The sequence below is a fragment of the Mugil cephalus genome, chromosome 23, assembly GCF_022458985.1.
Source record: "Mugil cephalus isolate CIBA_MC_2020 chromosome 23, CIBA_Mcephalus_1.1, whole genome shotgun sequence".
Taxonomy (NCBI): domain Eukaryota; kingdom Metazoa; phylum Chordata; class Actinopteri; order Mugiliformes; family Mugilidae; genus Mugil; species Mugil cephalus.
Window position 1 is genome coordinate 13,292,647 of NC_061792.1, and position 25,143 is coordinate 13,317,789.

Genomic DNA, 25,143 nt, shown 5'->3' on the forward strand with positions numbered 1-25,143 from the left:
TAATTACATATATTATTCTATAGACAAACTACTGCACTGTATTTATGAATGATGGAAGATAAACAGAAGTAAAAAATGTCAAAAATAAAGATTATTAAAATACACCTGTAACAAAATACAACTGACATGTAATGTAAACAAGTTAAACACTGTTTCATAGAGTGAAAAATTAATAGTGTGAACATTTAAAGAACTAAACTAATCTAAACTGATTTATAATATTAATCACATCTGGACTCACTGAAACTTTCTGCAGTTCCTCACAGCTGGAATCAGTCTCTGTCGTCCCTCCCATGAAGTGTAGAACATGTTCAGGTTCAACTCATCCAGAACCTCCTCTAACATCTGCAGCATGTAGGCCAGAGCTGAGCAGTGGATCTCAGAGAGTTTCTTCTCTAATCTGTTCTCTGACTTCAGGAACTCTTGGATCTCCTGATGAACTGAGAGGTCGTTCATCTCCATCAGACAGTGGAAGATGTTGATGCTTCTGTCAGGAGAAATGTTGGACATGTTCATCTTCTTCAGGTTGTTGATGACTCGCTGGATGATTTCTGGACTGATCTCTGTCTGACCCAGCAGACCTCTTAACAGTCTCTGGTTGGACTGCAGACAGACGCCATGAAGGAAGCGAACCATCAGGTCCAGGTGACCATTTTTACTCTGCAGAGATTTCTCCATGACTCTGTTCAGGAAGACATCCAGAGTTGAGTCATTGTAGTTTTGTCCCAGGAAGTCCTCCAGCACCTCTGTCTTCCTGTTGGTGTAACAGTGGATCATGTAGACTGCAGCCAGAAACTCCTGAACACTCAGATGGACGAAGCAGAACACCTTGTCCTGGTACAGTCCTCTCTCCTCTTTAAAGATCTGTGTCAACACTCCTGAGTACACTGAGGCTGCTCTGATATCGATGCCACACTCTGTCAGGTCTGATTCATAGAAGATCAGGTTTCCTTTCAGCAGCTGATCAAAAGACAGTTTTCCCAGAGACTCAATCATCTTCCTAGTCTCTGGACTCCAGAGTGGATCTGTCTCAGATCCTCCATCATACTTGACCTTCTTCACTTTGGTCTGAACCACCAGGAAGTGGATGTACATCTCAGTCAGGGTCTTGGGCAGCTCTCCTCTCTCTCTGGTTTTCAACACATCCTCCAGAACTGTAGCAGAGATCCAGCAGAAGACTGGGATGTGACACATGATGTGGAGGCTTTGTGATGTCTTGATGTGGGAGATGATGCTGCTGGCCTGCTCCTCATCTCTGAACCTCTTCCTGAAGTACTCCTCCTTCTGGGGGTCAGTGAACCCTCTGACCTCTGTCACCATGTCAACACACTCAGGAGGGATCTGATTGGCTGCTGCAGGTCGTGTGGTTATCCAGAGGTGAGCAGAGGGAAGCAGTTTCCCCCTGATGAGGTTTGTCAGCAGCACATCCACTGAGGTGGACTCTGTAACATCAGTGAGGATCTCAGTGTTGTGGAAGTCCAGAGGAAGTCGACACTCATCCAGACCGTCAAAGATGAACACAACCTGGAAGTCTTCAAACCTGCAGATTCCTGCTTCTTTGGTTTCAGTGAAGAAGTGATGAACAAGTTCCACCAAGCTGAACTTTCTATCTTTCAACACATTCAGCTCTCTGAAAGTCAATGGAAATGTGAAGTGGATGTCCTGGTTGGCTTTGTCTTCAGCCCAGTCCAGAGTGAACTTCTGTGTTAAGACTGTTTTCCCCAATGCCAGCCACTCCCTTTGTCATCACTCTTCTGATTGGTCCATGTCTTCCAGGTGAGGCTTTAAAGATGTCTCCTGGTCTGATGGTTGTTTCTGGTCTGTGTAGTTTCCTGGATGCTGATTCAATCTGTCTGACCTCATGTTCATCATTGACGTCTGCAGTCTCTCCCTCTGTGATGTAGAGCTCTGTGTAGATCTCATTCAGAAGAGTTGAGTTTCCTGCTTTAGCAATCCCCTCAAACACACACTGGAACTTCTCCTTCAGACTAGATTTAAGTTCACGTCGACAAACTGGTGCAAAACGTTCTGAAGGAACAAACAACAAATAAATTAATGAATACATTTCCAACATTTAATTCCCTGAAAGAATGAGGGAATATATTGTATCCTGCTCCATCTCTTGAGACATTAGTAAATGTTTAATTCATTCATCAGCTTCAATGTTCATAGAAATCCTCTTACTTCTCTCCAGACGATCAGCCAGCTCCTCCTGCTTCATTCTCCTCAGGAAGTTCAGTGTGATCTTCACAAATGCGTCTCTGCTGCTCCTCCTCTGCTCTTCATCCTCACCCTCCAACACCTCCTCATCCTCCCTCTGACTCTCTAAGCTTTCTGGGTAATCTGGACTCAGATCCCTCTGAATCTTCTTCAGCTCCTTCTTCACAAAAGTGACAATGTTGTCCTCCAGCAGCTGGAACAGAAAACTCTCTGAATGAGAACCAGACTGAAATCATGGAGACAAACATCAGATCCATGTTGGACAGACTGACAGTCCACTGGTCTACAAAGAGCAGCATGGAGATGATGGAAAGTAGTTGTTGTCCATGTACAGACCTTAAATATGGAGTCCAGCTGTGTTTGATGCTGCTTCACTCTGTGAATGAATCTTCAACAATTAGTTCACATTATTGTCTCCACCATCTGTAATAAATGTGTGTTTTTCCTCTCAAACATGAAGAGTTAATGATTGTGTGTTGGGTCATAAATAAATAATCTCTACTGTGACATTAATAAAGAGGTGAAACCACTGATCAATTCTAAACCTGATGACTGAGAATCACAGAAAGTCCACATGTCTCAGTCATCGAATTTTCCAAACAGCTATTATTGTATCACTTCACCCAAATCAGCGACTTTGTAAATTAATGAATTTCTTACTTCTTTAAAGGAGATAATTTCCTTTTAAAGTTAAACAACCAATCTCTCTTCATAGAGCTGGGTTCACGTTCTGGTTGTTGTGAGTCTGGTTTCTGTTGTTTCCTGGTAGATGGAGAGAAATCCTCAGTTTATCAGATTTAAACAATCAACAGATGAAACTTAACTTAAAGTCCAACAGGAATATTATCACATACATAAACCCAGAAAGCCTCTGACATCACACAGTAACCTAGTCTAAAGGTGCTGCTTGTTTTACCAGTCGATGATGACAACATGAATTTTCCACAGTTAGTTCAGGAGAGACGTATTGTGGCTCTATAGTAGCAGGATTTACTCAGAAGTACATCTGACCATGATGTTAATTTTAAATTAATTCATAACTTACTTCTTCACAGTTGAGGGTTCTTGTCTTTTAAAGTTAATGACGACATCTTTTGATCGATCACTCTTCATAGACACACAGCTGGGTTCAGGTTTGAAGTCGTCAGGTTCTTCTCTCTGATGACTCCTAGGAGACAAACATGAAAAACATTACCTCACAGTTACTGAAGCTGCTATAAAAACTAGAAAGAGCAGATCACTGTGGACCAACTGGACCACTGAGACCAGCTGAAAACCTGACTGAACACAAGGGGCGCTCACTGACTTCTGTACTTCTTGTAACATTATCTTACCTTTTCTCAGATAAATGTTGTTGTTTAAAATGCTGTTCTCCACTCAGAGTGGTTTTAGAGGGAGGGACTCCCTCCTCTCTGTCCTCACACTGATCCATGCTGCTGGATTCACATCAGCTCACACACACTTTCTACCTTCACCTGCAGAGGAAACACAAATCATTCACCTGAACATCAAATCCTTGACATCATTTCTGCTGTAAAAACATCAGCTGCTCCTCCAGTGACAGGTTCTTATTTTCTGGCTCATATCAGATGCTGTTCTTATGAGTCCACTTTCTGTCTTTTACTATCAGTTGTTGTTTTTCTACGATCAGTCCAGTAAACTGAGTCATGAAGCTGCAGAAGTGAAAAGCAGTTAAACACAGACTGAACCTTCATCTACAAACATTAAAGAGCAGAAACAAAGAGTAAAGTTATTGAACACAAAGTTAAAGTTTGAAACTAAACTCATAGTTTATTAAACCAGTCCTGAAACAAATCAAACAATTCCCTCTCCACACAAAAATGACAAAAACGTCTCAACACTTTGAATTATAAATTCAGAGAAGTTCATCTGTTCATCCTCTGTTGATGTGTTCTTCTTTAGCATTTTCATTTTTAACAGAATATTCTGGTCACAACCTGCAGATGACGACATTTACAAAAAAATAATATCAGTTATGACCTGACTCAAGAGGCGCATTAGGTGACGGATGACGGAGTTACACTAATAATGGTTTATTTCATTTAAAAGAAAACAAAAAGATGACAGAGACATTATATCATGAATTATAAGATGAACACAGGTGATAATAAGAGTTTTAAAATGATCTGAACCCAGAAACATTTATAATCACATAAACAGAAAATATTCATTGACGCCTTCTGGAAACACTCGTCTAATCGTTTCTGTGTCGTAGGAAAAGACAATCTGCATCAATGTGCAGCTGAAAAACACATTACGATGCCTTTCATTCATAAATATTCAGTGACTGACTCCAGATCAAACAGGTCACTGACGGGATTTAGTGCTGAAACTGTGAACAGCAAGAAAATCAACATAAATGTCCCATTTCCCCTGAACGCTCTCTGAATGATAAACTGATGTTAACTACCTTCATCTGTAATGTTTAGTTTAGTATTTTAATATTTAATAGAATATTTCGGTCATATTAAAATACTGTGTAAAAATCTTTCTGTGTCATATTGTAGAAATAAATTCAAAACATCACGTTTCATTTAGAAAATACTTCAGATCAGGTCAAATAATATCCTGACGAATATAAAGAAGATTTTTCAGAAATATTATCGGAGGAAACACGTTGTTATTAAGACGAATAAATCATCTAAACTAGATCAAACTGAAGCGGAGTGACGTCCGTTCCCCTGAATTAAAGCGCGCTCCCGAGACACAGCGTGCTCGCTCATAGACACAGAATGATAGATTTAAAGCTGCCTCCTTTTACCTCCGTCTCAATTAACGTGAACTATTTCTAAAGTATTTCTGTTGTAATTAAGCTGGTCTCAAAGAGTTAAACATTATAAACTACTGACTTGACCTTTAGACGGAGTTTACACAGAGAAAAAGATCTGTGACACGTGTGTGGTGAAAGTGAAAGTAACTTCATTTATCTGATAATAATGTAGACTGATCTTCAAACAGAGTGACACAAACTTAATAATGAAATAAGAAGTGAACATCAGTTACTGAAGACAAAGTTAAAGCTTTAAACAAATCAAACTTACAGTTTATTTAACCAGAGAGATGAAAAAGACTCCAACCTGAACACTGAACACATGAGTTACTTTTAGGAAGTAGGCGGGGTTTTAACTGTGACGGCACAGGGGAAGATTTTTTCAAAATAAAATGACGGTCATATTTGTTATCGATTTATTTAACTACTGTTAATGTCAGATTGAAATAACTTTCTCTTATTTCTTTCATGTGTATGATCTTCTGCATCAGTGTGTTCAAATTACTATAGTGTTGTGTTATTGTTAAAGTAAATAAATAATACATAATATATAAATATATATTTATAAAAATATATTAGGAACAGATGAATCCAGAAACTATCACGATCACTGGCCTCTAGTGGTCACTGTCGGTAACTACAACTGTCCACATCCAATAATACTCACATCCACATTTACTGCAGTGTTGTCAATGACAATGGCTGAGTTGTTTGTTTCCATATTTTTATTGGAGTTTGTACCAAAGGAAATATCAAAGATTTTCATATTTTGAATGCACTATATTTATTCTCACACCTGTAAATGTTGGTCACTTTCAGAATATGATTCTCCATAAAAAAAAAAATAACATGTATCCAGCTCAGTTAATTATTTGAATATATATATAAACATGTTTAGTGCATTTTCCTGACAACTTTTAAAGTTCATGGACGCACAGGCCAACAAATCACAGCTTCAATATAGAATAAAATATATAAAATGTACAAATCCCCTTTACCTGTACGTTTCAGAAAGGACTGTTGATGCTGGCAGGTTTATGAGATTCCTTTGTGTCTTCATTTTGTTAGGAGTGGTATTATGTGTGTTAAGAATGAACTGACTCCAACCCTCCACTCACCTCAGAGTCTCCAGTCTACAGTCTGGACTCTTCACAAGATCAAGAAGCTGCTTTACATCTGGATCCTGCAGGTAGTTTTGACTCAGGTCCAGATGTTTCAGATGGGAGGGGTTGGACTTCAGAGCTGAGACCAGATAATCACAGCTGATCTTCCTGAATGACTAAGTTTCATTCAGTTCAATTTTATTTATTTACAGCGTCAAAAATAAATGAATAAAAAATACATAAAAAATATGTGTTTAAAAGCTGGGCCGCTTATTTATTTATTTTTTTAAATGATAATAATAATAAAGAAAACATTGCCAGTGCCAATAGATATTTTATTTTTGACATTTCTTTTGACCGGAAGTGGAAGGTATATGAAGTTTGTCTGACTTTACACCACAAAGAGGACAGACTTAGGCAGAAATGTGTTTTTTAGTGAGCGATACATCTGTGAAGAATAATTAATTAGATCTGTGGTCTGATGGCGAATCCCATTATTATTATTATTATTGTTATTATTATTATTATTATTATTATTATTATTATTATTATTATTATTATTATTTTATTTCTTCTATTTTTCTATTTTATATGATAAATCTTACAGTAAACTGAAGCTGTAGCACTTGTGCGAGTTACATGTTCCCGATTGGTAAATTGAATCCGCTACCATCAACCTAAACAATATCGACAGAAACGCAAAATAATCAGTGAAATAAAAGAGATATTTGATGATGTGCGTGAATTGTTTTGATCTGTGTGTTGAAAACTGGCCCCTTATTTTAAAGAAAACACTGCCAGTATCAATGGGGACGATGGTTAGCTCTACTACTAGCTTGGCTGTAGTTACACTTTACGGCCACAAGAGGGCCTGACTTTAACATACGGCTCCCCACATCTACAGTCTGGCCCTTTTCCACAAGACCCAAAAACTGCTTCACTCCTGAATTTTTCATTTTTGTTTTTTTTAAACTCAGGCCCAAAAGTTTCCCCAGAGGGAGGGGGTTGGACTTCAAGCGAGACAATAAAAAACCCACCCTTGTTTCTCTGACAACCTGCAAAAACTCAGTAAATTTTATAATTTAAAAAAGGGACAAAGTTCTTGACTGACTAAACATTAAATTCAAAATTAAAAAAAGGCTTCTTTTACAATATACAACTGACAGATAAAAAAGCATTATATTTTAAAGAAAAACACACAAAACAAAAAAAACCCCACCAACTTTATGGCACGGGTAATGTAAAAAAAAAAAAATTAAAAATTTAATAAAAAATTTATTTCCAAAGCCCTTTCTAAAATTGATTCATAGTTCTGCAATTTTTTTTCAAATTTTAAAAATCTTTTTTTTTTAAATTTTTAAAATTTGAAATGTAGGGAAATTTTTAAGTAATTTAAAACTTCACGTGAAATTTGACAGTTTCTGTCCACTGGGGGCAGCAACACTCGTTGTCTGTATTTGAGCCCCATTGACAGGGATAGGGGCCAGACCCCACAGGCTAGGCTAGGTTAGCTGGTGCAAATTTAACAGGGGAATTTCTGTTTCTGCTCGTTTTAAAACCCCTTCTTCTTTTCACAAAAAAGACCCATCGGTTTAATGCTTTTCCACAACTTTAAAAATGCGAATGGCTTTCCCCTCTCATAGTTTCGCCTTTTTTTTTATTTATATTTTTCTTTTTTTTATAACAAGCCCTTTTCCAGTAAACTGAAGCTGAAAACCCAATTTGTGCTACTTAAAATTTTCCCGGGATCGGAAAATTTAAGCCCCGCTCCCAATCAAATTAAACAATATCGCCAAAAAACCGCAAAAAAATCATGAAATAAAATAAATTTTTTAAATTATGTGCTAAAATTATTTTGTTTCCTGGGGTTTTTGAAAAAACGGGCCCCCTTTTTTTAAAAGAAAACACTGCCAGTAAAAAAATGGGGACAAATGTTAGTTTCAACAATAGTTTGGGCTGAAATTTACATTTTAAACGGCCAAAAAGGGGGGGCCAAAAAACTTTTAACTACGGTCGTTTTTGGACATTAACTGGTTATAGATTTGTTTTTCGTGGACTAATCTAACTAATCGTAAAGAAAAAATTTAATTAAAAGCTTAGGTCTGACCCGTTAAGGGTTTTGGGTAAAATTTTTAAAATATTCATTTCTTTTCTATACATTTTATTGACCCCAAAATTCGGGTGAAAAACAAATTTTCCAGAACTTGGGTTGAAAATTTAAAAAAACTTTGGCCACCGGGGGGCGTGGAAAAAAACAACCCTAAAACCAACCCCACAATTATCATATATCATTTTATTTTTTTACCCCTTCCCAAAATTTAAAATTTTAAATTCCCACCCTTTTTCACCTAAAATTTTAAATTTTCCCAGGGCTTTTAAAAATTTTTAATAAAAAAAATCCAACAAAAGAAATTGATAATCCCTACAAGGAAAAATTTTAAATTTATAATTTCCTAATTATAGGCGGTGGCTAAGAGAAACTTGACAGGGAAAATAAAATGCTAAAAAAAAAAAGGGCCAACAAGGGAAAATTTAAATATCTTTGATAGTTTTAAATTGCCCAGGGTCATAATTGTTAAAATTTCCCCGAACTTTAGAAATGTTGCGGGAGTTTTCCCCAAAAGAGCAAACATTCAACAACAACACTGTGTCTCCAGGCCCCAAACCCCTGGATAAATCTCCCATTTAAAAAATGAAGTAAAACAAAAAACATATATTATTTCCCCACTGTTTAAAAACCCCACGCATTGGGCCCCAACACCCAATTAAAAATTATAAATATGCCCTTTTCTTTTAACAACAAAACCAAGCCCAAAACCCCTGAGAATATTGTTACTTTTGTTTTTTTAAAAAATGAAAAAAGAGAGCAAAAATTTAATTTTTTTTGCTTTTAAAAATTTTCCAAAACCCCCCGGGTTTTAATTTTTAAACTTTATTTTTTTTAACGTCCTAAACCCTCTACACCCGGGGATGCTCAAAGCTTTTTGGTCTCCTTGTTCAATAACCCCAATCTGCAGAAAATGAACTTTTAATAAACCAAAAAAAAAAAGAAAGAAATTACACACACAAATGTAAAAACAATAAAACCCGTCCTTTAAGTATGTTTAAAGTTTTTTATAATAAAAAATTTATATTTAATAAAAAAAAATTTTTTCCCAAATACTTTTTTTGCCCCGGGTTTTTCAAAATGAAATATTTTTTCTATTTAAAACAAAATTTTTAAAATTTTAAAAAATTTTTACATGTAATGTAAAAAAAAACTCCTTTTTCCAAGAGTTTCATTTCAAAAAGGTTCCTTTTTTTTTTAAATGTGAATATTTTAATGTCCAAACCCCTTTTTAAGCATTAAATTTTCGTTTTTTTATTTTTATTTTTTTAAATGGAAGTACAAATTTCGTATGTACTTTTAAAAAACGCAACCCTTCAACTGAAAATGCCCATTTTCTGTCCCCCTAGAGGCAGCGACACTCGTTTGTCTGTGGTGAGTCCACATCAAAAAAACCCCAGAGCCGAGTGACAAACAGGCTAGGCAAAGGTTAGCTGGGCTAATTACAGCGGATTTTCTGTGTCTGCTCTATTCAACATTTTATTTCACATGAATGACCACTGGGATTAACACAGCTACATGAACAATCGCATTCCCCCCGTGTAGTTCGCATTTTATATGGCCCCAAAAACAAAAGCTGCAGCACTTTTTCTGTTTATTTTTTGGGCCGTTTAGCAAATTTAATCTGCCATATGCCATAAAATGCTTTATTTTAAAGAAATCAATGAAATAAAAGAGAAAATTTGATACTGGGCGAGAATTATTTTTTAAAATGTTTTTTAAAATAAATTTGGCAGCTTTTTTGAAAAAAAATAAAAGAAAATACGTCAGGGGATAAAGGGGAAGTCCCCTTTTGCTTTTCGGCTAGCTCGGCTAAACGTACTCGCTTTTTTCCAAGGTCACTTAAATAAAGTAAAAAAGGGTTTTTTAAATCACATAATAAATTATGAAAAATTAGATTTTTGGGAAACAAAAATTTTTACTTTTCCCCCCCGTTTTTACATAGATGAAAATTCTGTAAGAAAATAATAAATTTTTTGTATTTTTTGAAACCCCGGAAGTGAAACCCTTTTTAAACAAAAAGCACTGAATTTAACATTTTGTGGCCACTAGAGGTTTAAAAACATACTAAATTTTGGGCAGAACCGTAATTAGAGGGGAGTCATTATTTTTCACTTCTTTTGGATCAAAAATGATTCACCATGATTAAAAACCCCAAAACCCAAAAGGAAGGTTTGTTTAGCCGGAAATTTTTACACAAAACCCTTTTTAAAAATAGTTTGGGTTTGCAGTTCTGTTGATGGTCTTAAACAGTGGTGAAGTCTAGTTTAATTCTAGTGGGTAAATTTCTAAATTGTTTCCCCTCCCAGCCTCGTAAAACCCCCCCCCTTTGGGGGCAAAAATCGTCCTGCGGGGGCCCCCCTCCCAACCCACACGCTCCAAAAGGGCCCCACCAAAAAAAACCAGGCTCATTAATGCATAAAGCGGATCCACACATAACTGAGGTCATGAAAGACGGGTATGCCCCTTATCTAAATTTAAAATGTTTTGGGAACAACACAAATGTATAAGGGACATGAACGCTGGATTTTAATTAACCACTAACAACAGTAACAAGACAAAAATTGAAAAAAAAAAAAAGGGCCTAGAGCTTTTTTTTGGTTTGTGTCTGGGGACGGTTTTTAAAGGACACCCACTCCTCAGATGTAGACTCCCCTTTCCTTTTTGGGGACGCCAGGGGGATTTTTTTTTGCAGTGCAGATACCCAACCGGGGAGGTAAACAACAACAAAAATTAATGAAATTTATGATCCTTTAATTGCCCTTTTTTTGTACTATATTTAGAATTTAAAGGGACCTGCTGAAAAAGAACCCCAACATTAATAAACTGTTTAAAATCTTTCCCAGGGAGGAAAAAGGGCCGAAAACTAGAAAAAAGGGGAAAAACCAACTATATCCAACACAAAATCTTTTTTAAGGGTAAATTTTTGGGGCCTTAATTAATAAACACAATAAATTTCTTTTCATTTTTTTTAAACAACTTTCGGGAATAAAACTACTTTTAAAAAAGTGAACACAGCTTTAAATTTTTGTAAAAATTTAAACTTTTTTCAAAGCACAAAAAATGTCGTCAAATTTTTTCCCAAATTTTCCCTTTTCCCTCCGCTCAAAACCCAAGGAGGCCTTTTTTTAAAATTTTCCCCTCTCCTGCCCTCTCCTCCAAAAGGCTTCCCAAACCATTTCTCATCTACACAAACACACACACAGAGAAAGCAGCAGCAGCAGTTTCCTTTGATTTCAACCAAACCCCAGTGACATTTTAGAAAAAATTCAATGAGCCAATCAGCCTTTTTCCAAATAGGGGTTGACTATTATTCAAAACATACATAAAGTACCCACTTACCAGGAAGGACGAAAAGCGTCACCCAGCTCTCCTTCCCTACCATCTCAAAGATTTTCACGGGGTTTCCTTTTTTTTTCTTCTCTTTTGTTTTTTCCCCACATTCCTTCCCACTGACGAGCGTTGGACCAGTTCAAGTTGCGCCCTCTTTTCCCGCCGCACAATTTAAAATTTGCCCCTTAGTATTTAACCGGGCCACGCCCACGCTTGAGGGAAAGGCCCCCATGGTTCAAAAGTAAAACCGTTTTGGTAACACAGGAAGGTCCATTTATGAACGGGAATTTTTGAAGTTATGTCACAAAACCCAAGGCTGATAATTCGTTGGGGTTTTTTTTCAGCTGTTAAAAACCACATTCGGGAGCTTTTCTAGGGGATATACGGCGTTTACCTGCGATCAAAATAGACTACACCATTTGGTCTGACATAGAAAACAGGGGAAAGGAAAGCCCCTTTTGACTTCCCACCCCCAAAAACAAGGTCCTTTCCCAGGGGTCTCTCTACACACAAGCTGCGCTGATTAAACCCTTTTGGATAAAAAAAGGACCCCAAGTTTCATCCTCTCTCACTCAAAAACCCCCTTTCCTTTTTAAGAAAAAAGGGCCAAAAACTGGGGGGGAAAGAAAAAAAGAACAGGGGAAAAGATGTTTTTAGTGCTTCATCTCTCACTCTAAACGTATTCAGCTGAAGGAGATTAACAACTAAAACAAGGCCTAAATCAACATCCCAATTTTTTAAAATTTTAAATATCTGCTACTTTTCTTTCTCATCAACTAAATTTTTCCCCCCTTTTTTTGAAATTTTTGGGGAAAATGTTTTTTTCCCTTTTCCCCCCGGTTTAAAAACTCCCTGGAAAAGTGTTGGTTTTCTGCACAAAAATTTGAAACTTTTCGGCCCCGGACGATTTTTGGATCATTGCGACAAAAAGGGGGTGACAAACGGAGATTTGTTTTGGAACTGGGACAGAGAAAGGGTTTTTTTCTGGGAAAGTACGGGGACTAAAAACAACAAAAAAAAGTACACATTCCTTTTTTAAAGGATGATTTAAATTTTTTAAAAACCCCAAAACAAGCTTTTAAAACAAATTAAGGTTAAATTTCCCCAAAAATTTTAAATTGGCTCAGGGGGGAAAAACCCGCCCCCGCTTTTTTTGAACAAAAAATTTAAAGTGAATCCTAAAACCCGTGATCCATCAGAATTTAGGGGTTTTTAAACAGGTTGTCTAGTTTAAAGTTTGTCATCATCTCCCTTGCACCGTGTACCCCCAACCACCCCCAACTCAGACCAGCTGATAAAATACAATTTTTAAAATTTGGATTTTGGGGCTCACCAGTAAAGAGCGAAGGCCTCTTTTTCCAAACATCCTCCTAAAAAAAGCCCCCCAGCCCCTTTGAAACCCATGCCAGCTGCCCTTTTGTGCGGGCACAGAAAAAACCTCAAAAACCACAGACACACACCCAGACCCCACACAACAAAAAAACCCGACGCACCCGAGCTGTGAGGACCACATTGGGGCATCCACCCGACGTAAAAATACACAGAAATATGTGAAATATATCCCCAAATAACTACCCCCCGCTCTTAAAAATGACACTGTGAAGGGACCGGGATGAGTGGGGGAAACCGGATAATTGACATAGTATAAACCCCGGGGAACGCGAAAAACGGGGACACACAAAAAAATTTTTTGCGGGAAAATTTTCCCTGATTAATTCATAATAGCAGCAGCAGTTTTTTCCCCAAAGGACCCCGCAAACAGTGTCCCTCATTTTAAACTACTTTAAAATGAAAAAACCAAAACTCCCCCGGCCGGGCTGCGAAAACTGTCACAAAATATCCGCTTTTTGACCAAAAACACAACTATTGTGGGAGACGTCGCCCGGGTTTCGCTCAGGGCCCTCTTTTCTCGGGGATGAAGCCGCGTAAAAACAGCCGCGGCCACGCCCCCTGCGAAGCGTACAGTGCTTCATTACGTAACCCCTTGGGCACAAAACGAACTTTTTTTATTTTATTTACCTCTAAATCACAAAAAAAACCCCCAAAAAATCCTCTATTTTCCAAACAAACTTTTAAATTTAACACAAAAAATGCAAAAACCTGATTTCTTTAATACATTATTCAAGTTTTTTTTCAAACTAAAGTATTTAAAAACCGTTTTACTAATACACTCAAAAAATTTGAAAAATTTTTCCCATAAATTTATTTTAAACCAACACAGCATCAGCATTACCTTTTTATAGCATATGGCTGTTTTTAAATTTACAATTAAAAATGCCCTAAAAAAAAAATTGTGCATCCAAAAACCACACTGTACTCTTAAAAATTTTTTAAATTTGTTTTTTTTTTATGTGGTTTTTTTTCAAGGGTTACCCCTGCCCCAAAAAAGTAAAAAAAATACACAAAAAAAAACCGTTCTAAGTAAAAAGAACTTTTTTAAAGCGAATTTGCAAAATTTGTTAAAACACCCGTATACTTTTAATTTAAAACAAAATAAAAAATTTTTATTCCCCCCTAACCCCAAAAAAAGGTTTTTTAGGGGAGTTTTTGGCTCCATCTAGATTGAAAATTCAAGAGGAGTTGGACTTTATTTTTTGGGTTTCCCGTTAAAATAGATTGATTGCAGCTCTGTTGAAAAGTTAAAAGGGAGAAACATTTTGGATGAAGCTCTCCTCTTGACTCCACCCCCCCATTAACATGGACCAGTCAGAGTCTCTCAAACACACAAGGAAAAGCTGCCGGGTTTTAAACCCTTTTAAACATCGGGAAATTCAGTCATTCCCCTCAGCTCACATCCCGTCCTTTTTAAACCTTTTCTTTTTCCACCTATAAAAGAAAAGAAAAAAGAGAGGAATGATTTAGTTTTTCCAGAGACTCTTTTCATCAGGTGCTGTCAGTGTTTTAAAGAAACATCCAGTAAAAAAGACCGAAAGGGATTTCCCAGTCCGTTCAGAGAAACGTGGAGCTCACCAGTTTCCCTTCAGCTTAAATGTTAACGTGTTGGAGCTGAAGTAAACAGCCCCTCAAAAACTTTAGCATCAAGTCTTTTTCCCTGCACATTTTTTCCAAGTCCACAGAGGAAATAAACTTTGAGAGTAAACAACCTTCTTTACTGCCCAAACACTTTATAAAGGTTTCCAGCTGTTCCACTTCAATAAAGAGCTGAGTGTTTTTGTAAAAAACCAAAGGTTTTTCCCTGAAGCATCAGTTTACTAAGAAACATTGAAATATCTAAATGAAACTAATGACAGAGATACAAAAGTGATACTGGACCTCAGCAGAGGTTTTGCTCTGTAGAAAGGACCACATGGTTAAATTAAAATGGGAATATGGTTTTTGTGGAAATTTTCAGGCAGTCAGCTGGAATCCCCCATTTTTTTCCTTTAAAAAAATACAACAACACAACAAGCTTCCCGGATGATCTGATTGTCTGACTGTTGTCTCCCGGGCTTTTTGTCCAGTCCCGTTTCCCTTTCCTTCTCCTCTGACAGCCTCTCTTTAAAGGGGAAAAAAGCACCGGGTTTCCAGGAAACACTTTAAAATTCTGTTTCCCGGTTTCAAAAAACTGAAAGAAGAATTTTAAAAGACACCAACCCCCCCCCCTCACCACAGAGTCCCATCTACAGTCTGGGCTCCCCCTCAAAATCCCAAAAAGCTGCTTCCAATCTGGATCCCTTTTAGGTTGTTTTTAACTCAGGTTTCCCAAAAATTTTAGATGGGGAGGGGTTGGACTCAGAGCTGAGACCAAGAATCAAAAGCTGAAACCCCTACAAACTGCAGAATCAATCTGAATAAAGAAAAAAAGGGGTTAAAAAATCACTGAAAAACAATCAGATGTGTTCAAGGGTTTTTAAAGTTTTAGATCAACATTTCTACTTTCCCAATCAAAGAACGTTTCTAAAATGAGGAAGTGACTTTGTCCTTGTTTTTTGGGGGGACAGGGCCAATTCTACCAATAAAAAGTAAATAATTCAATAAATTTAAAAACCCAAATATATATCTAAATATAAATAAAAATTTAAAAACCTAAATAAATGAAACCCAAATGGGAAATTTTTTTCTGTATTTTTTCCATTTATTTAAATTTTTTTGGGTGCACCAAATTCACTGCAAACCCCAAAAATTCTTCCAGATGAGGGGGGGTGTCCACACGAAAAAAAAAAAAAGTGAATATACTGTTTTTCTTTGTAAAGCTGAGAAGATGTGATAAAACTACAAACCAAAAAAGTTTCCTGGACCCGGGCTCCAAAAACTCCATTACCCATTAAAATTTTACTGTATGCAAAGCAAATATGAAAGTAAATAATTTTTCAACGTCACTAATCATCCTGTATGCACAAACCCGGGCGTTTTCCCGCAAAGGGTAAAAGGGAGGAAAAATTTGGGTTTGAGAAATTTCCCGTGAGTTTTGTCCAACATTTTAAATTTCCTTTTTAAAAAAGGGGAGGTGGAGCCGTGGGGGCAGACCCGACACAGCAAAACAATTTTAGCCTTCCCCCAAAAAAAATCTGAAGGGGGGACGCTTTAGCTGGGGTAAACCCTGCTAAATGCAACAAGGGTTTTAAAACAGGGTCCACTTTCAAAAAGGGAAATATCCTGAAATGACACTGTTACTTTCTGCCACATCAGCAAGTGCCTCGGCCCAGCCTGCCGGGTTTTTTGCCTATTTCAAATCAGCCCACCCCGGGTGCTGTGAAAAGGCATGTGAGTCTATCCGTGGGACTCAGTGTGGACAGCCCCCCCCCATTTTCAATAACACTTTGATGTGCACCAAGAAATAAATAGTATTTATGAAAATATATTTAGGTATTTTTTTTATGTAAAATTTATTATTTAAAAGGGGGTAATTTTTTTATTTAATTTTTGTTTTTATTGTTTGGTTTGACACAACAAATTTAGACAAAAATTCAAAGTCAACAACATCAAAGAAACATGCTGCATGGATTTTGGAATTTTGTGTTTTGTTGTTTTCTAATGTATTCGACTGTTTATCAATTTTCAAACAATTTTTTCTAACAACAAAAAGATTTTTTGTTTTTTTACTTTTTTTTCTTACACATTTTTTTTTGCAAAAAAAAAAAAAAAACCCAAATCCCTTTGGGGATTTTAGAAATGAAATTTAGGAAAAAAAAAGAAAAAATTTAAAAATTGAAAACCCGAAATGAAATGAAGCTAAAAAATGAAAACTAAGACTTTTAAAAATTTTAAATGAACATAAATTAAAATTCAGTTTTGATAAAAACCCAAAACAGATCCACAATAGTAACAGATATCCAAAAAACTTTACCTCAGAGTCCCCCAGCCCACAGTCTTGGGCCTCCAAAAAACCCCACAATGTTTCACTTCCGAATCCCCTTTAGGATGGGTTTTCACCAGGGCCAGATTTTTCCCCGAAAGGGGGGGGTTGGACTTTAGACTGAGACCAAAAAATCCAAAAGCTGAAACCCCTGACAACCTGCAGTAACTCAATCTGAATAAAGAATAAAAGATTTAATAAAAACCCTTGATAATCAATCAGAATTTTTTCCCGGTTTTAATGTTCAAATCAACATTTCACTCCCTTTAAACAATGGGGCTGTTCTCAAAATGAGTAGAGTTGGGCTTTGTCCCTTTTTTATTGTGGAAACAACATCATGTCAGCCTTCCCACCCCAAAATCATCCCCAAAAATCACCACCCAAAATTCAGAAAACCATTTAAGTCAACACACAACAAAACTGCGCTGACCTCATCAGGGTTCCCCTCATTTCAGGGTCAATATCAAATTTACAAAATGTTGAAAACAAACCCTTTTTTTATTTTATTGGTTCCATGAAACCTTTTTCCCTTTTTTGTATTTTTGGAAACCCCAGTAGGGTTTGGGGTCCCTTTTAAAAATTTAAAGGGCAAGTCATATTTTCAAGTCTGTCTTTAAAAAAACATCCCCATGTCAGATGAAAATTACAGAGTTCTTAGAATTCCTACTGTCCCAAAACTGACTGTGAAGGGGGTCTCTTTTTCCCAAAACAACCCACACTGGAAGAAATTTAAATTTTAAGAATTTTTTCCCCAACAAATGAACCGAAAAAAGATTCCCGACCCAATTTAAATCTTTAAATTACAAGGAAACACTAGACTGGCCTGATTTTTAGATCAGAAACCCCCCCACCGAAAGACTGAGAGCACCCGCCGGGTATTTAAAAACATGATTTCTCCTTAATTAAACCAAATGTTTTCCCGGTCCCATTTTCTATCTGTCAAAAAATGACAAGAAACTTTTAAAATGTGATAAAAAAAAATTTAGTGGGAACTGACCTCAGATTCCCCCATTTCAGGTTTTTACCTTTAACCCAAAACCCCACCAAACTTCCTTCCCCTCCTGAATTTCCCGCAGATTTTGTTTCTCAGGGCCAACTCTGTCAGATGGGGGGGTTGGACTTCAGAGCTGAGGCCACAACTTTACAGTTACTCCCCTGAGAGTTCAAAAGCCGAAATTTTCATGACACAATTTAAAATAAAACATTTTAAAAAGAAAGAAGACACTTTTTATTTATTTCATGCATTTGATAATTTAAAAAGTTGGACCATCCTTTTTGACATTTTGTTTTTCAAAATCAGGAATTTGCCCTTTTTTATCTGACATGACTAAAAAATAATTCCATCAGGGTTTTTCTTTTAAAACCCGCAGACTTTTTAAAATTTTTTTGTTTTAATCTGCAAAAAGAAAAGGAGATAAATGGAGTTTAAATTTAGGGTTTTTTCCCCCAAAAGTCCGTCAGTTTTTAACTGAACTAAAGTCCGACTCCCCCAAAGTCATCAAGGTTTAAAAAATTAAAAAGTGGAAAAAAATCCCTTTAAAGGGACATTTTGAACTGATTTAAAATGGGGAAAATTTCCCGTCTGAAATTTCATATGTTAAGGGTACGGACAACTCGAATATATTTTATATATAATTTAAGGAAGATAACAGAAGAAAAAATGTCAAAAATAAGAACAATAAGAAATAAATGTGTAACAAAACACAACAGTCATGTAATGTTTGCAATAAACAAGTAAAAAACCCGTTTAATAAGGATAAATTTATAGGGGGAACATTGGGAAAAAAACAAAACTTTTCTAAAATGATTTTTAATGTTAAACACATCGGGACTCAAATTTAGCCTTTCTGCAGTTTCCCCACAGCTGGAATCAGTCTCCGTCGTCCCTCCCATGATGTTTTGAAATTCTTTAGGCCAACCATCCAGAACCTCCTCGACATCTGCAGCATGTAAGGGGCCCGAGCTGGCAAGGGGTCCAGAAAGTTTCTTCTCTGATCGTTCTCTGACTTCAGGAACCTTGGTCCCTGATGAACTGAGAAAAGGTCGTTCAAACCCCATCAGACAGTGGGGAAAATGTTGATGTTTTTGTCAGGGGAAATGTTGGACATTTTCATCTTCTTTAGGTTGTTGAGGGCCTCGAAAAAAAATTTTTTTGGGCTTAAACTCTGTCGACCCAGCAGACCTCTTAACATTTTCTGGTTTTGGGCTGCAGACAGACGCCCAAGGGAAGGGAAACAACCAACAGGTCCAGGTGACCATTTTTAACTGCAGGGAAATTTTTCCCCTGACTCTGTTTCAGGAAGACATCCAGAAATTAGTTATTGTTTGTTTTTTTCCCAGGATTCCTCCAGCACCTCTTCTTCCTGTTGGTGTAACAGTGGATCATGTAAAACTGGCGCAGCCCCGAAACTCCTGAACACTCAAAGGACAAAGCAAAACACCTTTTCCTGGTACAAATCCCTCCTTTTCCCCCTTTAAAGATCGTGTCAAAATTCCTGATACACTGAGGGACCCTGATATCGAACCAAAACTCGGGCAGGGCTGATTCATTTTAAAAATCAGGTTTCCTTTAAACAGCTGATCAAAAGACGTTTTCCAAGACCAATCACTCCCTGGTCCCCTGGGCCCAGTGGGGGATTTTTGATTAAGGGGCCTCCATTCAAACTTGGGGGCCCTTTTTCCAACGGGGGGGGGAACCACCAAAGGAAAGTGAAAAGTAACCTCCAGTCATGGGGGTTCCTTTGGGGCAATTCTCCCATTTTTGGGGGTTTCAACAAACCTTCCAGGGGGGGGGGAACCTGTTAAACAGGAAAATTTCCCGGGGCCAAAAAGGGAAGGGGCTTGGGAATGTGGACAAAAATGGGGGGGGGTTGGGGAGGCTTCGGGGGGGGGGGGTTTGGGGGGGGTGGGGGGGGGGAGATGGGGGGTGGGGGTGGGGGGAGGGGGGGCCCTTTTCCTAAACTCCGGGGGGGTTTTGGGGGGGAAGGGACTTTCCTCCACTGGGGTGGGGGGGAACCTCCTTGGGGGGGCCTTCCGTCCCGGGGGTTCAAAACTCCAAAAAGGGGGGGTCGGGGGGGGGTGGGGGGGGGGGGGTGGTGGGGTTACCCGAGGGGGGGAGGGGGGAAGGAGGGGGGGGAAGCAAATTTTCCCCTTGGGGGGTTGGGGGGGGGTTTGGGGCATCAGGGGAATCCATGGGAAGGGGGGGGGGGGAACAAATCAAGGTGGAAACTAAAATTTGGGGGGGGGAAGGGCCAAAAAGGGGGAATTTCCGGGGGCCCTCCATCCAGACCTTTTAAAGGTTTAACCCCCAAAATGAACTCGTCAAACCTTGGGGAATTTCCTCTTCTTTGGTTTTTCCCAAAGTGAAAGAAGTGAAGAACAAGGGGGGTTCCACCCAAGTGGGGGAATATCTCTCCTTTTTTCCCATTCACCCCTTTCCCGAAATTCCCTTTGGGGGAAATTATTTTAAGAAAAAGGGGGGTCCTTTTGGTTGGGCTTTGGGTTTCCAACCCATTTTCCCCAGAGGGGGGAAACTTCTTGTAAAAGAATTGTTTTCCCAAAAAGCCCCCGCCCAAATCCCCTTTTTTCAAATCAACCCCTTCAGGATAAAGGGAAACCCCCCTTTTTTCTTTTCCCCTTAGGGTTTAAAAGGAAAAAAGGGGGTTTCCCGGTTTTTTTGATGGTTGTTCTGGTTTTGGTTTTTTAAAAATTTTTCCCTTTTTGGATTTTTCCTTGTTTCCCCCCAATTTATTTTTTAGCCCTCAAGTTCATCATTGAAACCCTGCAGTCCCCTCCCTCTGTAAAGTAGAGCTCTGTGTAGATCTCCCTTCCGAAAAGTTGAGTTTTTCCCGCTTTTTTGCAAATTTCCCCCCAAACACACACGGAACTTCTCCTTCAGACTAATTTAAGTTGGAAAGTTTTACAAAATGGGGGCAAAAAAATTTTTGACGAAAAAAAAACAAAGATTACTAAAATTAATAAGAAAAATAAAAAACTTTACAAAAATTTAATTTCCTGAAAGAATGAGTGAATATATTGTATCTTGTTTTCCCTTTTCTTGAGACATTAGTAAAAAGTTTAATTTTATTTAAACAGTTCCCTGTTCATAGAAAACCCTCTTCTTCTCTCCAGATGACACCCCTCCTCCGCATCATTTTCCCCCTTTAGGAAGTTCAGTGTGATCTTCACAAATGCGCTCTCTGCTCCTCCCTGCTCTTTATCCTCACCCTCCCCAAAACCTCCTCAACCTCCCTCTGACCCCTTTTAAACATTCTGGTAAACCCGCACTCAGATCCCCTGAATCTTCTTTAGCTTTCCCTTTTTCACAAAATTCACAAAGTTTTCCCCCAGCAGCGGAAAAAGAAAAATATCGAATGACAACCAACAGAAATCATGGAGACAAAAATTAAGATCCCTGGGTTTTTCAGACTGGGCATCCACTGGGCCCCACAAAGAGCAGCATGGAGATATGGAAAATAGTTTTTTGTCCATGTACAGACCTTAAATAGGAGGGCCAGCTGTGTGAAACGCTTCACCTGTAATGAAACATCAACAATTCGTTCCAAAATTAAATTTTCTCCACCAAACTGTAATCAATGTTTGTTTTTTTCCCCCAATCATAAAGAGTTAATGATTGTGTGTTTTTTGTCCCTAAATAAATAATCCCACTGGACATTAATAAAGAGAGAAACCCCTGATCAATTTTAAAAAACCCGATACTGAGAATCACAGGGAAAAACCACAGGCCCAAAAAAACTGATTTTTTTTTTACATGAACAAATTTTTATAAATGTCTCGTCTCGCTGCTTGGGCACGATACAAACAGCTGATCTAGATTTTGGGGGAAATACCCTACTTTTAAAACTTTTCATTTGGGGGCTTCCCCCACAAAACCCTTTTTCCATACAAAACTCCATCAGATAACAGAGTTTCCCCATCTTTCTGTTTAGATTTTCAACTTCCTGAACGGGTTTTCCTCTGAGTCCAAAAAAAGACAGATATAGAAACAAATTTTTGTTTTATAAACCCCGTCAGTGAAGAAATTTTAAATTTTAAATTTTTATTTACTTCATGAAAAGGGGGGAAAGGGAAACATTTCCCTTTCGGGGAAAAAAACAACGAAATTTTTCTTCACAGAGCTGGGTTTTAAAGTTTTTGGTTTTGTGAGTCTGGTTTCTGTTGCTTCCTGGTAGATGGAGAGAAATCCTCAGTTTATCAGATTTAAACAATCAACAGATGGAACTTAACTTAAAGTCCAACAGGAATATTATCACATACATAAACCCAGAAAGCCTCAGACATCACACAGTAACCTAGTCTAAAGGTGCTGCTTGTGTTACCAGTCGATGATGACAACATGAATTTTCCACAGTTAGTTCAGGAGAGACGTATTGTGGCTCTACAGTAGCAGGATTTACTCAGAAGTACATCTGACCATGACGTTAATTTTAAATTAATTCATAACGTACTTCTTCACAGTTGAAGGTTCTTGTCTTTTAAAGTGAATGATGGCTTCTTTTGATTGATCACTCTTCATAGACACACAGCTGGGTTCAGGTTTCTGCTGCTTCCTGATGGATTGAGAGAAATTCACTAATTATCAACATTCAACAAGTTCAACAAATTCTGAAGCTTCAAGATGAACATAGTATTTCACTTATAAACTCCAGAAGACAGTTTTTATTTCTTTACCTCTTCACAGTTGAGGGTTCTTGTCTTTTAAAGTCAATGATGGCATCTTTTGATCGATCACTCTTCATAGACACACAGCTGGGTTCAGGTTTCTGCTGCTTCCTGATGGATTGAGAGAAATTCACTAATTATCAACATTCAACAAGTTCAACAAAGTCTGAAGCTTCACACGATGAACATAGTATTTCACTTATAAACTCCAGAAGACAGTTATTATTTCTTTACCTCTTCACAGTTGAGGGTTCTTGTCTTTTAAAGTCAATGATGTCATCTTTTGATTGATCACTCTTCATAGACACACAGCTGGGTTCAGGTTCTAAGTCGTCAGATTCTTCTCTCTGATGACTCCTAGGAGACAAACATGAAAAACATTACCTCACAGTTACTGAAGCTGCTATAAAAACTAGAAAGAGCAGATCACTGTGGACCAACTGGACCACTGAGACCAGCTGAAAACCTGACTGAACACAAGGGGGCGCTCACTGACTTCTGAACTTCTTGTAACATTATCTTACCTTTTCTCAGATAAATATTGTTGTTTAAAATGCTGTTCTCCACTCAGAGTGGTTTGAGAGGGAGGGACTCCCTCCTCTCTGTCCTCACACTGATCCATTCTGCTGGATTCACATCAGCTCACACACACTTTCTACCTTCACCTGCAGAGGAAACACAAATCATTCACCTGAACATCAAACCCTTGACATCATTTCTGCTGTAAAAACATCAGCTGCTCCTCCAGTGACTGGTTCTTATTTTCTGACTCATATCAGATGCTGTTCTTATGAGTCCACTTTCTGTCTTCTACTATCAGTTGTTGTTTTTCTACTATCAGTCCAGTAAACTGAGTCATGAAGCAGCAGAAGTGAAAAGCAGTTAAACACAGACTGAACCTTCATCTACAAACATTAAAGAGCAGAAACTAAGAGTAAAGTTACTGAACACAAAGTTAAAGTTTAAAACTAAACTTGCAGTTTATTTAACCAGTCCTGAAACAAATCCAACAATTCCCTCTCCACACAAAAATGACAAAAACGTCTGAACACTTTGAATTATAAATTCAGAGAAGTTCATCTGTTCATCCTCTGTTGATGTGTTCTTCTTTAGCATTTTCATTTTTAATAGAATATTCTGGTCACAACCTGCAGATGACATTTACAAAAAAATAATAACAGTTATGACCTGACTCAAGAGGCGCATTAGGTGATGGATGACGGAGTTACACTAATAATGGTTTATTTCATTTAAAAGAAAACAAAAAGATGACAGAGACATTATATAATGAATTATAAGATGAACACAGGTGATAATAAGAGTTTTAAAATGATCTGAACCCAGAAACATTTATAATCACATAAACAGATAATATTCATTGACGCCTTCTGGAAACACTCGTCTAATCATTTCTGTGTTGTAGGAAAAGACAATCTGCATCAATGTGCAGCTGAAAAACACATTACGATGCCTTTCCTTCATAAATATTCAGTGACTGACTCCAGATCAAACAGGTTACTGACGGGATTTAGTGCTGAAACAGTGAACAGCAAGAAAACCAACGTGACATGAAGCTACAGTGATAGAAAAATAAATCCTTTCTTTTCCTGCTTTAGTGGGTCATCAAATGTCCCAATGGAGAAACTGTCCTAATGCTCATTATTAATGGGAGGACAGATTATTAGGAACAGTCCAGTGTCCAGTAGTCACCAAGCAGCACAAAGATTAAATGTCCCATTTTCCCTGAACGCAGCAGTAAGATGTTGACAACGTTCATCTGTTCATCCTCTGTTCTGTTGCTGTAATGTTAAGTTTAGTGTTTTGATATTTAATAGAATATTTTGGTCATATTAAAATACTGTGTAAAAATCTTTCTGTGTCATATTGTAGAAATAAATTCAAAACATCAGTCAATATTCAAAAAACTGTGACGGAGAAAAGATGAACAACAAGATGAAATAGTGTAAAAGTGCTATTCTCTGATGAGATGAGGAAAGAGGAGTATAATCACTAGTCTCTGTCCTCCTATCATATTTTATTTTGAAATAAATAAATAGTTAATATCATGTGAAATAATATTCTGGTGAATATTAAGAAGGTTCTTCATCATAAATATTATCGGGGAAACACGTTGTTATTATGACGAATAAATCATCTAAACTAGATCAAACTGAAGCGGAGTGACGTCCGTTCCCCTGAATTGAAGCGCGCTCCCGAGACACAGCGTGCTCGCTCATAGACACAGAATGATAGATTTAAAGCTGCCTCCTTTTACCTCCGTCTCAATTAACGTGAACTATTTCTAAAGTATTTCTGTTGTAATTAAGCTGGTCTCAGAGAATTAAACATTATAAACTACTGACTTGACCTTTAGACGGAGTTTACACAGAGAAAAAGATCTGCGACACAAGGTGGTGAAAGTGAAAGTAACTTCATTTATCTAATAATAATGTGGACTGATCTTCAAACAGAGTTAGACAAACTTAATAATGAAATAAGAAGTGAACATCAGTTACTGAAGACAAAGTTAAAGCTTTATACAAATCAAACTTACAGTTTATTTAACTAGTCCAGAGAGATGAAGAAGACTCCGCTCCAACCTGAACACTGA

General features: G+C 37.6%; 2 long non-coding RNA genes across 3 annotated transcripts; both read right to left on the reverse strand.

The window, feature by feature from the left end:
* Positions 1-2,356: 2,356 nt before the first annotated feature.
* Positions 2,357-3,614, reverse strand: LOC125001064. Of its 2 annotated transcripts, XR_007111473.1 has the most exons (4): positions 3,555-3,614; positions 3,266-3,388; positions 2,881-2,982; positions 2,357-2,413 (listed from the first exon to the last, which is right to left on the reverse strand). It is a non-coding gene; the product is annotated as an uncharacterized LOC125001064 (long non-coding RNA). The 2 variants fall into 2 exon arrangements; XR_007111472.1 differs by lacking the exon at positions 2,357-2,413 and having other exon boundaries at positions 2,489-2,982.
* Positions 3,615-22,395: 18,781 nt separating this feature from the next.
* Positions 22,396-23,111, reverse strand: LOC125001078. The gene is made up of 4 exons (XR_007111489.1): positions 23,057-23,111; positions 22,767-22,889; positions 22,542-22,643; positions 22,396-22,420 (listed from the first exon to the last, which is right to left on the reverse strand). It is a non-coding gene; the product is annotated as an uncharacterized LOC125001078 (long non-coding RNA).
* Between the last annotated feature and the right edge of the window lie 2,032 nt (positions 23,112-25,143).